The sequence below is a fragment of the Schistocerca cancellata genome, chromosome 1, assembly GCF_023864275.1.
Source record: "Schistocerca cancellata isolate TAMUIC-IGC-003103 chromosome 1, iqSchCanc2.1, whole genome shotgun sequence".
NCBI classification, from domain to species: domain Eukaryota; kingdom Metazoa; phylum Arthropoda; class Insecta; order Orthoptera; family Acrididae; genus Schistocerca; species Schistocerca cancellata.
This window is the reverse complement of record NC_064626.1, coordinates 1148013431-1148023511: the sequence shown is the minus strand read 5'-3', so window position 1 is coordinate 1148023511 and position 10081 is coordinate 1148013431.

Here is a 10081-nt window from a genome sequence, read left to right as displayed (position 1 = left end):
ACTGACCAGTGCAAACACGTCATATGGTCAGACGAGTGAACGTTTCCATTATTTCCAACATTTGACCGGGTTTACGTCTGCAGAATGCCAAAAGAAGCCTACAGGCCTGACTGCTTAATTCCAGAGGTTAAGCACGGAGGTGGAAGTGTGATGGTGTGGGCAGACATGTCATGGTGTTCTGTTGGTCCCATCATTACTCTCAAAGGCCGTGTTACAGCGAATGATTATGTGAACATTTTAGGTGATCAGGTGCACCCCATGATTCAAATGTTGTTCCCCAACAATGATGCCATATTTCAGGACCATAATGCACCCATTTACACAGCCAGGAGAGTACAGTCGTGGTATGAGGAACGTGCAGTTGAACTGCAGCGATGGCCAGTGTGGCCGAGCGGTTCTAGGTGCTTCATTCTGGCACCGCGTGACCGTTACGGTCGCAGGTTCGAATCCTGCCTCGGGCATGGATGTGTGTGATGTCCTTAGGTTAGTTAGGTTTAAGTAGTTCTACGTTCTAGGGGACTGATGACCTCAGATGTTAAGTTCCATGGTGCTCAGAGCCATTTGAACCATTTTTTTGAACTGCTGCATCTTCCCTGGCCAGGACAGTCCCCGGACTTAAACATTATCGAATTCTTGTGAGCGGTATTGGAGCACAGACTCCTGAGCAGATTCCTGCATCCCTCGTCAGTACAGGAATTACAGGAGATTCTGATCGAAGAGTGGTATAACATTCCACCGGAGACTCTACGATCATATATGCCAGTATTCGAAGAAGAATCGCAGCTGTATTACGAGCAAATGAAGTCCAATAAACCATTCCCATGCAAGTACAGGTGTTCACATTATTTTGCCTATCCCCTGTACGTCTACAGTAACCACGAAGTTGTCGAGACGTAAAAATTTGTACCTTCCTCTTTTGCAGGTGGATGGCCATACGTTGTTGCGATATCCCTTTCTCGTTCAATGTAAGAGTGACCTTAGCGAAACGTCTACTAAGATTCAAAAATAAAAATCGTAACCTTGGAAAAAGGGTGAGAGGAAACTATGTTGGGAGCACAGCTGGATGTGGAAATCGGAATGCTTTAAAGTGTGGTGCTGCAGGAACGTGTTGAAGATTATATGGACTGATCGAGTGACAAGGGAAGACGTCTTGAAGGGATCGACGACAAAAATGCCTAATAATGATGATAACAAATGGGAGAAATAAAATAATCGGCCACGTACGTATTATGACATGGGTAGTTTCTGAATACTGTAGCTTAAGGGGATGCAGCAATAGTTCTGAAATGAAAAGGATAGAAGACAGGAGGGAATGCATCCAACCCTTTTTGGGGTTTTATGATCGGAACAACAGTAATGTCATTGAACGGCGAGGTGCTGTCAAACATCAGGTTGGTTCACACTACTCGGAACACGACGGTCACCATGATGTTGACACGCTAGCGTTTTCGGTTTTTTTCTGTAAGCTTTTGCTTCCTCTTACATATTTCCCGTACTTACACGGACCTGATTGTACGCTTTACCCTGTCAGCTACCCTTAGAAATTCGTAGCCGAAAACTTTCCTACCTAATGAAAAGGAATTTTTAACGAACAACTGTATGATACGGTACCTAGAGCGGCTCTACTTTACACAAATTTGATAGTGAAGGTTCTTAATATTTATTTATTTCTTGTTTTCTTTTCATTTCTTTTATATGGTAAGGTCAGGGCATTCGAGCGACCTCTTTCATCTGACCAGACGTTCTTAATCTGTTTACACTGAGGTGACAAAAAGTCATAGGATAGCGATATGGCCGGCCGCTGTGGCCGAGCGGTTCTAGGCGCTTCAGGCCGGAACCGTGCGGCTGCTACGATCGCAGGTTCGAATCCTGCCTCGGGCATGGATGTGTGTGATGCCCTTAGGTTAGTTAGTTTTAAGTAGTTCTAAGTTCCAGGGGACTGATGACCTCAGAAGTTAAGTCCCATAGTGCTCAGAGCCATTTGAACCATTTTGACAGCGATCTGCACATGTACAGATGGCGGTAGCATCGCGTGCACAAGGTATAAAACAGCAGAGCATTGGTGGAGCTGTCATTTGCACTCAGGTGATTCATGTGAAAAGGTTTCCGACATGATTACGGTCGTGCGACGGGAATTAACGGACTTTGATCGTGGAATGCTAGTTGGAGCTAGACGCATGGGACATTCCATTTCGGAAATCGTCATGGAATTCTATATTCGTAAATCCACAGGGCAAGAGAGTGCCGAGAATGCCAGATTTCAGGCATTACCTCTCCACACAGACAACGCAATGGCCGACGGCATTCTCTTAACGAGAGACAGCAGCGGCGTTTGCGTAGAGTTTTCAGTGTTAACAGACAAGCAACGCTGCGTGAGTAACTGCAGAGATCTACATCTACATCTACATACATACTCCGCAATCCACCATACGGTGCGTGGCGGAGGGTACCTCGTACCACAACTAGCATCTTCTCTCCCTGTTCCACTCCAAAACAGAACGAGGGAAAAATGACTGCCTATATGCCTCTGTACGAGCCCTAATCTCTCTTATCTTTGTGGTCTTTCCGCGAAATATAAGTTGGCGGCAGTAAAATTGTACTGCAGTCAGCCTCAAAATGCTGGTTCTCTAAATTTCCTCAGTAGCGATTCACGAAAAGAATGCCTCCTTTCCTCCAGAGACTCCCACCCGAGTTCCTGAAGCATTTCCGTAACACTCGCGTGATGATCAAACCTACCAGTAACAAATCTAGCAGCCCGCCTCTGAATCGCTTCTATGTCCTCCCTCAATCCGACCTGATAGGGACCCCAAACGCTCGAGCAGTACTCAAGAATAGGTCGGATTAGTGTTTTATAAGCGGTCTCCTTTACAGATGAACCACATCTTCCCAAAATTCTACCAATGAACCGAAGACGACTATCCGCCTTCCCCACAACTGCCATTACATACTTGTCCCACTTCATATCGCTCTGCAATGTTACGATCAAATATTTAATCGACGTGACTGTGTCAAGCACTACACTACTAATGGAGTATTCAAACATTACGGGATTTGTTTTTCTATTCATCTGCATTAATTTACATTTATCTATATTTAGAGTTAGCCGCCATTCTTTACACCAATCACAAATCCTGTCCAAGTCATCTTGTATCCTCCTACAGTCACTCAATGACGACACCTTCCCCTACACCACAGCATCATCAGCAAACAGCCACACATTGCTATCCACCCTATCCAAAAGATCATTTATGTAGACAGAAAACAACAGCGGACCTACCACACTTCCCTGGGGCACTCCAGATGATACCCTCACCTCCGATGAACACTCACCATCGAGGACAACGTACTGGGTTCTATTACTTAAGAAGTCTTCGAGCCACTCACATATTTGGGAACCAATCCCATATGCTCGTACCTTAGTTAGGAGTCTGCAGCGGGGCACCGAGTCAAACGCTTTCCGGAAGTCAAGGAATATGGCATCCGTCTGATACCCTTCATCCATGGTTCGCAAGATATCATGTGAAAAAAGGGCGAGTCGCGTTTCGCAGGAGCGATGCTTTCTAAAGCCCTGCTGATGCATGGACAGCAACTTCTCTGTCTCAAGGAAATTCATTATATTCGAACTGAGAATATGTTCGAGAATCCTGCAACAAACCGTTGTTAAGGATATTGGTCTGTAATTTTGAGGATCCGTCCTTCTACCCTTCTTATATTCAGGCGTCACCTGCGTTTTTTTTTCAGTCGTTCGGAAGATCTACGAGGTGCAACAATAAAGTAATGAGACTGATGTGAAAAAAAATGTTGCTTACCGTTTTAGTCAAGTTTAGTGTTGTCTCCTTCAATGTAGTTCCCTTCTGATAGCACACTCCTTTTCCAGCGCTTCTGCCATTGATGGTAACATTTCTGGAGCTCATCTTCTGTAGTATCCTCTACGACTCTCATCACAGGTTTTTGGACATGTTGTGTTGTTTGAAAATGGTGCTCCTTGACCGCCGTTTTGACTCTTGGAAATAGAAAAAAGTCGCACGGAGCGATATCTGGCGAATAAGGTGGCTGTGGTAATACTGAAATTTGTTTTGAGGTTAAGAAATGGTTCAATTGGCTCTGAGCACTATGGGACTTAACTTCTGAGGTCATCAGTCCCCTAGAACTTAGAACTACATAAACCTAAGGACATCACACACATCCATGCCCGAGTCAGGATTCGAACCTGCGACCGTTGCGGTCACGCGGTTCCAGACTGAAGCGCCTAGAACCGCTCGGCCTCTCCGGCCGGCTTTGAGGTTAAAACTTGCTGTACTGACAGAGCAGTATGGGATGGCGCATTATCGTGATGCAGAATCCAATTATCAGCGATGTTGGCACGGACACGAAGAACTCTTTTACGAAGTCTTTCTGAAATTTCTTTGTAGTAATATTGGATAACTGTTTGTCCAGCAGGCACCCACTCTTTATAAACATTTCCCTTGGAATCAAAGAAGCACACAAGCATGCATTTCACTTTTGACTTTGACATGCGAGCTTTTTGTGGTCTGGGTGATCCCTTTGAGCACCATTGCGAACTTTGGAGTTTTGTCTTTGGATCGTACTGAAAAAAACAACTTTCATCACCAGTGATAACAAGGCGCAACAATTCTGGATTGATTTCCGTCTGCTGCAACAACAGATCGGCTGCCACATTTTTCCGTGTTTCTCGCTGTTGTGGTGTGAGATTTTTGGGGACCATTTTTGCACAAATCTTTCTCATTCCAAGATCTTCAGTTATTATTAGACGAACCGTTTCTTGTTTGATGTTCCGTTCTTCTGCAATCATTTTCACGGATAATTTTCGATCAGATCATAAGAGCTCATGCACCCTGGCCAAGTTGACATCCGTCCGTGAGGTTGGTGGTCGTCCACTGCGGTCTTCAACATTCGTTCTGCCTTCACTAAACATTTTATGCCAACAAAAAACTTGAGCTCCTGACATAACCTCCACTCCAAAAGCCTTCGGAAGCTTACCGTAAGTTGCTGTCGCGTTTTCACCCAATTTAACGCAAAAAGAAATGGCATACTGTTGCGCAATATTATGCAGTTCCATTTCCCTGACGAGAGACACAAACACGTGTTAACTCATTACAGCAGAACTCACGACTGAGCAGTTGCATCGATGTGCCACTTGAACTAGAAGCAGCTTATAGACCAAGGTCAAAGACATTGTGCCAACACAAGCCTACAGGGTTGCCACATATTGCAAAGAAAATCAGTCTCATTACTTTATAGTCGCACCTGGGACGTACGACGAGCGTATCCGCTAGGGCAGTGTCACAACATTTGGCGTTAATGGGCTATGGCAGCAGACGACCAAGGCGAGTGCCTTTGCTAACAGCGCCACACCGCCTCTCCTGTGCTCGTGACCGTAGCGGTTGGACCCTACACGACCGGAAAACCGTAGCCTGGAAGGATGAGTCCCGGTTTCAGTCGGTAAGAGCTGGTGGCAGGGTTGGAGTGTGGCGCAGACCCTGCGAAGCCGTGGACCCAAGTTGTCAACAAGGCACTGTGCATGGTGGTGGTGGCCCCATAATGGTGTGGGCCGTGTTCACACGGAGTGGGCTGGGTCCTCTGGTCCAAATGAACCGATAATTACGTTTGGCTGCTTGAAGACCATTTCCAGCCATTCATGGACTTCATGTCCCCAAACAACGATGGAATTTTGTTGGATGGCGAAGCGCCATTTCACCGAGCGACAGTTGTTCGAGATTAGTTTGAAGAACATTCTGGACAATTCGAGCGAATGATTTGGCCACCCAATCACCCGACATGAATGCCATCGAACATTTATGGGATATAAACGAGAGGTCACATCGTGCACAGAATCCTGCACCGGCAACACTTCCGAAGTTATGGACATCTGTGGAGGCACTACGACTCAACTTTCTGCAGGGGACTTCCAAAGACTTACTGAGTCCATACCACGTCGAGTTGTTGCATCCCGTCGGGCGAAAGGAGGTCCGACACGATATTAGGGGGCATCCCAGGACTTTTGCCACCTCAGTGTACGGTTAGCATTACAATGCGGAGAATGAGTGAGCTGAATACATTGAGAGGCACCCACATGCCTTGCTCATACTGTGGCATCAAGCAGTCAGGCCTGCAAGATGAGTGGTCTGCCAAGCGAGTGGATTCATTCTTATCTGTCGAGTAACATGAACTCTAGTACTCACAATAAAGTTAAAAATTATCCTCCTGTATGAATTATGCGCAACGGAAACGCTCATCTGACTATCAGCAATTTACAGAACTCTGACTGTTCACTACGCACAGGCAATACCACATTTTCTTTTTTTTTATTTAACGGCTTTTATCAGCACGTGGCCATCGCACTGAATATGAGTGGCGCACACATTATAAATTCTGGATATCATGACAACATACAATTCAAAGGAAAAGGCCACCAATCTTTTTCTTTTCACTATCTTATTTATTCCGATAAATTCTATAACCTAAACACACAAATTCTATAACCTACAACAATAACACATGAGAAATTCCGCCCAGTGGGCATGGCTTAACATTGGTGAATCTCTATCTTATGGTCTCGTAATTATTTAACGCTACAGTGCACTTTCTGGATAGGATGTTGGATCTTTTATTATTTCTCACACTTCGACTCTCACAATCATCATCACGAAACTTTCCTTCAGACCGAGCGGTACAAAAGGAACATGCATACCCACTACCTCTGAAACTACCTTGCTACTCTCCCATGCAAACCACGCATACTTAAATTACATGACATACACCACACTACAACATGAAATACTACACAGGGAATAGTCACAACATTATCACTTTCAGCTTTCCCACTTCAATTAATATTTATCCCAGTTTCACACGACACTGCCCCACTTTGTAATTCTACTTTCCTACTATGAACTCTGGAGACATATGCACGTCTTCCTGTGCAATGCAAGCCAAGTGGCGTTGCTGGATAGACGGTCGACTCACCTTGCTTCTCTCTCGGAGTTTGAATCTAGCGTCACACGGAATCATATCACGCAATGTAATATTAAGAACATATTCATCACACACGCGAGTCCTCAACTGATACCATGGACGAGTACTTCTCTTTATCCTTTGTCTCATACACAGATTGAGACTCACACAGTACTCACCACGTGGAAGTACTCGTCTCTAATTTCAAGTCCTGCACATGCCCTTTCTGAAATATTTCAACTTATGGTACACACGCTATTTCTTAAATATTTCAACTTATTGTACACACGCTAGTAATTCAGCTTAACTTAAGCAGACGGAAGTATTTCAACTTATTGCTACACGTGGTTCCATTGTGACCGTTGGTCACTTCCGAAGATTACTACAATCCCATTAATATTATCTGCCTGACATTTAATTCTCCCCACAAAACTTCCTGAAATAGAGAAATTATTATTTCAAACTACTCTTAAATATTCCACATGCATACCATGTCTCCACTCTTTTGTCTTTACGGAGCACAACTAAAACAGGTCTTAACATCACAAGATCCAGCGGCAGAGTGCTGAAACATGGCCGTTCTTCAGGTCCTCTCGCACCTCTGCTGAAGTGGGGGAGCACCTTGCTACCGTATTGGTCAGCCACATTTCAGGTGCTCAAAGCTCAGGTAAATTTCATCTCTTTGGTCCCACCAAAGGTGGCCAAAGGATCGTCTCAAAGATGATCATATATTCACATTCACTATCTGCAGTTAGCAGACGACCATACATTCATTCATTTCACAGATCTCACCAAACTGGATGTAGGGATTTACTTTGTGGGAGTGCACATGTGATCAATTAAATAAATAAATTGTCATTCTTTCCCACACTGGTATCCGGCTTCGCTGTATTAATTGAAATTGAGTTATTTTACAGAAAAAAGTGTTGTTCTGACAAAAATAATGAAGTATGTTGTACCTATTTTCAATGTCGGGCGGTACTGTACCCTTTCAACATTTATGATACGAGGGTAATCCCAAAAGTAAGGTCTCCTATTTTTTTATAAGTACATAGACGTGGAATGAGATTTTCACTCTGCAGCGGAGTGTGCGCTGACATGTAACTTCCTGGCAGATTAAAACTGTGTGCCGGACCGAGACTCGAACTCGGGACCTTTGCCTTTCGCGGACAAGTGCTCTACCATCTGAGCTACCCAAGTCTCGGACTCGGTCCAGCACACAGTTTTAATCTGCCAGGAAGTTTCATATCAGCGCACACTCCGCTGCAGAGTGAAAATCTCATGCTGGAAACATCCTCCAGGCTGTGGCTAAGCAATGTCTCCGCAATATCCTTTCTTCCAGGAGTGCTATTTCTGCAAGGTAAGCAGGAGAGCTTCTGTGAAGTTTCGAAGGTAGGAGACGAGATACTGGCAGAAGTAAAGCTGTGACGAACGGGCGTGAGTCGTGCTTGGGTAGCTTTAGATGGTAGAGCACTTGCCCGTGAAAGGCAACGGCCCCGAGTTCGAGTCTCGGTCCGGCACACAGTTTTAATCTGCCAGGAAGTTTCATACGTAGACCTGCTTATTTCTACAATGGTTTACATAAGCTTACAACTTGAACATTTAGCTATTTTTCGACATAATCACCATTCCTGTCGATGCATTTTTGTAGGCTCTGTGGCAGTTTTTGTATGCCCATATCATACCAGCTCGCCGCCATGCTGTTCAGAATACTGTGAACCTCTTCTTTCACCTCGTCGTCGGAGCTGAATCGCTTTCGGGCCAAATGTTCTTTTAACTTAGGGAACAGGTGATAGTCACTGGGCGCCAAGTAAGGACTATAGGGTGGCTGAGTGATTATGTTCCACTGAAACCGTTGCAGGATAGCAACGGTTTGCCGAGCGATGTGTGGGCGAGCGTTGTCATGGAGAATGTGTACGACCTTGCTCAACATTCCTCTTCTCCGTTTCTGAATTGTCCGTTTGAGTTTTTTCAGAGTCTCACAGTACCTGTCAGCGTTAATTATGGTCCCAGTGGGCATAAAGTCGACCAACAATACCCCTTTCCGATCCCAAAAAACGGTTGTTACGACTTTACCGGCAGACTGTGTTTGTTTGAATTTCCGCGGCTTTGGCGAAGAAGGATGCCGCCACTGGCGTGATTGTTGCTTGGTCTCAGGTGTAAAGTGGTATGTCCAGATTTCGTCACCCGTGACAATTGAGTCCAAAAAGTTGCCTGTTCGGCTGCAAGGCGGTGAAGAAATGCGCGGGAAGCATCAACTCGTCGCCGCATGTGGTCCTCAGTCAGCATGCGTGGCACCCATCTTGAGCGCACATTCCGGTAGTTCAATGTTTGCGTCAAAATTCTATGAGCGGTGCTTCGGGAAACCTGAGGAACCAAAGTGCAGACATCATCCAGGGTGATCTACCGATCTTCACGCATGCTTTGCTCAACCTTCAACACTGTCTCCTCAGAAATTGACAGGCTCCCGCTCCTTTGTTCGTCGTGAATTTCGGTCCGACCAGCTGCAAACTCTGTAAACCACTTACGAACTTTGTTGACATCCCTGCACGACTCACCAAACACTTCCGTCAATTGGCGGTGGATTTCAATCGGCGCAGTGCCCTTTCCGTTCAAAGACCGAATAACTGCGCCCAATTCGCACTTGGCGGTAACATCCAACGGGAGCTCCATTCTAAACGGCTGCCAAGCCAAGAGTGAGCGCCTCAGCGCGGCGTGCGCATGTTTGCACACAACGAGTGAAGCACTTTTCATAACAGTGTGACCAAGTGCCACACAAATAGAGTCCTGTACTTATCAAAAAATAGGAGACCTTACTTTTGGGATTACCATCATAATATTTACTGAATTTTCCTTCGGTGCTTGGCAGAATATAATAATAACATAAAAAGAAAAAAAAACACTTCCTAATGTTCTGCAAAATTATGCTTATTTCGTCACGAACCGCCTTTCGGCTCCTGGAGATAGTCTGAGAAGCCGAAAGCCGGTTCGTGACAAAATAATTGCAGTTTTGCAGAACATAAGGAAGTGTTTCTCCTTTTTAATATTAATTAGATAATAATAGTTATGTAAAGGAATAGGGATCTTACTGTAATCCCAGTATTAT